This window comes from Protopterus annectens, chromosome 1.part2, assembly GCF_019279795.1.
Source record: "Protopterus annectens isolate FY-2018-M chromosome 1.part2, PAN1.0, whole genome shotgun sequence".
Lineage (NCBI taxonomy): Eukaryota > Metazoa > Chordata > Ceratodontiformes > Protopteridae > Protopterus > Protopterus annectens.
The window spans coordinates 1080531751-1080537750 of NC_056727.1; positions in this window are offsets into that span (position 1 = coordinate 1080531751).

Genomic DNA, 6000 nt, shown 5'->3' on the forward strand with positions numbered 1-6000 from the left:
CTGATGAGTTTTCAATGATACCTGAGTGGGGTATTGTATCAAGGCCTTAGCCAGATCGAGGTAGGCTGTATGGACTGCCTTTCCTCATCAATGGCTTTGGTGACTGTTTGAAAAAGTCAACCAAGTTTAAAAGGCATGATCTGCCTTTGACAAAGCCAAACTGGGTTGGATCCAAAGTCTGCAAATTCCCTATGTCTTTATTTATGAGGTCCATTATGATCCTCTCCATGGCTTTGCAGATAAGGCTTGTCAAGCTAATGGGCGGTAATTTCCTGGGTCGGTGGAGGCACCGCCTTTGTGAAGTGGTACCACAGTTGCAGTGCGCCACTCCTGGAGTGCGTATCCAGAGGTAAGACTTTGATTAAACAGCTGTCCTAGCTGTGGGTTTATTTCCAAATTGATTTCATGGAGCACACAGCCGGGGACACCATCAGGTCCCATGGATGCTGTGTTTTTTGCTTTGGAGAGAGCAGTTCTCACTTGGGCGCTGGAGATGTTTGGGGGGCTGCAATCGTTTGGTATAGATATCTCTCCTTTTGGGGGGGAGGGGGGGGAGTTTGCACTGAACCTGTCAGCCAGTATGTTGGCAATGTCTGTAGGATCAGTAATCTTCACATCATTTTGAACTAGCTCTGAGCATATCTGGGAGTTTCCTCCCAGGTTTCTAACATAGCTAAAGAAGGCCTTATGATTGTCTTTTGAGTCTTTAGCTATTTTTCTCTCGAAATGCTATTGTTATATGCTTTTAAATACAATGTGAAGGAACTTGCATTTGAACTCTTATTGTAAGTGTCATATGTACAAATATATAATTATATAATCTCCCTTGGAGCTTTTCTCCCCGGGTCTCTGCTGAAAACGGGCTTCTGGCCCAATCAGACACTACCCCAGTTGTCAAATGTAAATAAATAAATAAAATAAATAAATGACTGGAGTGTGATTTTATAGTACCTAGTAAAGTACACATAACTTAAGATATTAATCCTCATCCAGTCAACTGGCTTTATCATATCTTGATTTTGTACTTGTAACTCTGTAAAGCTTTTATACAGTTTCTGTGGTAACTATTCACTAGTTTTTCTCATGAATATTTTTTTGCCAAGCAGCTTCCCATATTTTCCACCTTGATATACTCATGTATCTCAGTGTAGGTACAGCCCTCACCTTCGACATTTTGCAGTTTTTTTTTATTATTATTATTAGGACGTGGGTTTTAGTACAGTATAATGCCTCCTTGTATTCTAAAAGTATGTGCGTCCTAGCTACTTTTACTCCTGGTCTTAAAACAGTAAGATATCAGTCCTTTTAAAGTTTTCTTGAAATTAGACAAACTCGTATGTAACCAAAAATATGTTTTCTTATGCATAATCTCTTCTTCACATCAGCAATATGTATTTACACTCCAGAACCTGTTAACTTATGTGAGGTTTAAACACAAGTGGAGACCTGTTCATGCACAAATATTAACCTGCCTTGACCTTGCAGAATATCTAGGTCATGTACAAATCCATTTCCATGTTGGTTCATTCTCCTTAGTTTCTGTCCTTATCTTCTCTACCACTTCTAACTTCACTACTTTTAAGGCTTTAACCACTCAGCTTACTAGCTTTTTTATTATTTGACTACCATTTCTGGCTTTTGGTAGTGGCAGAACTATTTTAAGTGGTTGACTTGTTTAAAAACTGCACCAGTCTCATGGTGCTTGCTGTACTAAGCAGCTCCTCAAATTGTATCCTCAATAAAATTGGGAACTTGTGCCTGTCCTTAACGTATTGCCCAAGGAATCTAGCATCACTTTATTCTTGTTGGATCCCTACATATTAATTTAGTTTTAAAATTGGGAACTTGTGCCTGTCCTTAACTTATTGGCCAGGGAATCCAGCATCACTTTATTCTTGTTGGATCCCTACATATCAGTTTAGTTTTCCTGCCCTTCCCATTATACAACCAATCTTTTGTGGAAGACCAAATTTACTAACTTGTGTAGGTAACAAAAACATCATGCATGGCTTAATCTCCTGTATTTTAATAATGTAAATACTGTTAGCATGGCCTGCTTCATCACATACAGTAGTTGCATTTTATGTGTGTAGTACATCCAAAAAGTATACCTGTCAAACTTGTTTGAGTTCACTGCAGTCATCTTAAGCAACCTTTTCAACTTGGCATCATATCATGGTATAGAAATCAAATATTATACCTGGTCCAATGAAGCACAGGGAGGAAGCTCTGACTGTGTTGTACTCGATCACTTCCCTGCCTACTTGATTAGAAAACATGCACACAATTCCTGTAACATTTTATTTCACTACATTCACAATAAAAAACACTTTTCACCTACCTTATTTAATAATCTTCTTCAACAATATAACTGGGCACCTCTAAAAACTCTTCAATTGGACTGTGCAGAACAGTACTTCAATGGTGCTTTCCTACAAATACTTAATGATCTAGCCCCAATTAGAAAAATCGTACCAAATCCAAACAGCTTCCCTGGTTGTCAAAAGACACAGTTCTTATACTAAAATGGACAGAGCCTGGTATCTCTTTCAGAATAATAGAAGTAAAAAAAAAATCTCATTACCTACCAACAACTTCAAAACCAAGCCAAAAAAAACTAATTAAATAAGACAAAAAAGAACTACTTCCAAACAAGTCAGCTAAAATACCAGAAAAATCCCAAAAGATTCTGGCAAACAATAAACCTCCTTCTCAACCCAGAAAAACCCACTACCCCAGCCCCAACTCTGACCAACCCAAATGATTGCATAGCCACTCAATTTAACTCCCATTTTATTAACTCAATCTCTCTACTAAACAACCCCTAATACGCCGCTGTCCATACCTCAAACCTCCAACAGTAATTCTACCTTTCTCTATCTCAAACGTATTCAAGCAAGTTATATTAAAAATCTCCTTTCTAAACTAAAATGGTGCATACTAGCTGCAGACCAGCTACCTGGTGACTTTCTACAACTAGCTGCTACTTCCATTGCTTACACTATATCTATTCTCATTAACCGTTCAATCTCTGAACAAATATGTACCACTTCTCTGGAAAATATCTCACGTTATACACTTACATAAAGGCGGTCCCTCTGCTGATGCATCCAACTACAGACCCATAGCCATTTTGTCACCACTTGCCAAAATCTTAGAAAAATGTATACACAAATATATATTGGACCACTTTCTGTCAAATAATATATTATCTAATACATATGGTTTTCGACTTAGGCATAGCACCAGTACAGCTCTAATTAGCTTTACTAATACAGTAACTCAACTCAAAAACAAAAGACGACTAGTCTATGCTACATTCCTAGATATGTTAAAAGCATTTGACACTGTATCTCATCAAATACTTCTCAATAAATTGGCTTTCTACAACTGCAGCTCTGAAGCCTTAAGCTGGTTTCATAGCTACCTGTCGGATAGGAAAAAAGCCACTTTATGGGACAATAAACTCTCTCCCAGCTACCTATATGTGCAGGAGTCTCACAAGGATCTATCTTTGGCCCACTTTTATTCACAATTTTTATCAGTGACCTAAACTCCTCAGCAAATCCAGCCTCAATCATACCATATGCTGATGATACTGCCCTAATCTGCTCTGTCCCTTCTATCAAGGAACTCCAAGAAAAAACTCAGGAAGCCCTCCACAATATTGAAAACTACTTCGCCCAAAAAACTTATACTTAACCCCAATAAAACCAAGCTTATGATTTTCACTAATCAGTGTCAAAGATCTCACCATTGCACTGCCCTTCTCTAGCTTTACTGGTTAGACCTCCCTTGCTTGCTTAATCTGACTCAGCTACTAACTGCCCATACAGTCTTATGCAAACCTGACAACTGTGCAGCTCTGTCTGACTTTGCCCAACCGTACACTAACCTAAAATCTCGTAAGTCTGCTGATAAAGTATTGTTGAAGGTTAATAAAACCCAAAATTCTCACTGCGTCTTCTTGTACTTGCATATCATTGCCAAACACTGGAATTTTCTACCTCCATATTCTGTCCATGAGTGATACACATTCATTTAAACAGTCCCTAAAGGAATATTGCACCAAACATAGGCTTTGTTCATGTTCTCACGAGGCTAACTAATTTAACCCTTTGCTGTCTAACTTCCTTCTCTCCACCACCCATTGTCAGTATTTCTTGGCAGTTGAGCCTTATTAGCTTCAGTTTGTGATTTTTTTTTTTCAGGATAAAAATAACTACATATTTTTGTTTTGTTTAAAGCCGCGGTGGTACGGCGGTAGTGTTGTTACAGCAAGAGGTTCTCCCATTTGATTCTCGGCTTGGCTTGGGAGTGCCTTCTGTGTGGAGTCTGCATGTCCTCCCCGCGGTTGGGTAGTGTTCGAAAGACATGCGTGCGTAAATGGGCGTGCCTTCATTGAAGGTTGGGCGTCAAGCTGGCACCTCCGCATTTCATAAAAATCTACTGCCAATCATTAGCGGACTGGAGTTCCGCTGTGGCGACCCTTTACTGGGAAAAAGCCGAAAGACAAACAACAACATTTTTGTTTTGTCTGTATGAATAGTATAAGCTTATTGTAATAGGTTCATAGGTTCATACTAGGCTATCTGCCCGAGGGCATTTACAAGCCTAGCCCATCGTTTTGTGGCTTACGCCACCCCTTTAGTATGGGGAACTATACCCATTATTTTGCTGTGCCTCTGTCGAGCAGTGACACTGAGGTAATCCCTGGGGTATATCTGCGATCTCCCATCCATTGGTCAAGATTTCTCTTGAACAAGGCCAGCGAGGTGCTCTGCCTCACATGTACCGGGATTTTGTTCCACAGCATAGGGAGTCTTTGGGTGATGAATCTATCCCTCCAGCACGTCCTATTAATAGCCGTGTCAAGGTTTAAGTCTCCGCCCTTGTGGCTCTGATGGATCTAGATTTTTGAGGTGAAGCATATTCATCAAATCTGGGTTTGATATGGCTTTGAATGTTAGGCAAGGGCCACCTCTGAGCAAAGATGGCGACTGAATAGAGCTGGAGTTCTTTCAGTCGGGCAGCATAGGACAGATTTTTGAGACCCTTTATCCTTTTGGTGAGGAACTTTTGTGGCCTCTCCACCTGCTGCAAGTGTCAGGTCAGATACATTCCGAATGGGGCATTGTACTCAATCATTGGTCTGATGAGTGGTGAGGAAAGGGAGACTATGACCTCCCTTGATCTAGATGAGAATCCCTTCATGATAAGGTGGGCAATGTAGAAGGTCTTCCTAACTACTTTAGCTACATAGGTGTCAAATGACAGACTACTATCAACCTGGGTCCCCAGGTCCCTGATAACTTCTTCTGTGCTCAGTGGATTGCCACCTATTTGGTAGCTAGGGGTAACCTTGTTTTTCGAAGGGTATGACTATGCATTTTTTGGCATTTAACTTTAGGCCGTGGCTCTGGCACCAGTTATCCGTTTCTGTGAGACCCTTCTGAAGGATATCTGTGTCAGATGTGTTTTCTACTATGGCCCAGTTTGCAGTCATCTGCAAACTTTGTCAGCCATAACCCTCCTGTGTTTGCTTGTACTTGAAAAGTAGATGCCAAACAAGAGTGGGCCCAGGACTGAGCCCTGTGGGACACCACTTGTGACAGGCTTTGAGTCTGACATGGCGCCAGCAACTCTGACCCTGTGGGTTCTGTCACTCAGCCAGTTTGCAACCCATCTTGTGATGTATGGGTTGACATTTAAGCTGATGAGTTTTTCAATGATACCCGAGTGGGGTATTGTATCGAAGGCCTTAGCCAGATCGAGGTAGGCTGTATGGACTGCCTTTCCCTCATCAATGGCTTTGGTGACTGTTTGAAAAAGTCAACCAAGTTTAAAAGGCATGATCTGCCTTTGACAAAGCCAAACTGGGTTGGATCCAAAGTCTGCAAATTCCTATGTCTTTATTTATGAGGTCCATTATGATCCTCTCCATGGCTTTGCAGATAAGGCTTGTCAAGCTAATGGGCGGTAATTTCCAGGGTCGGTGGA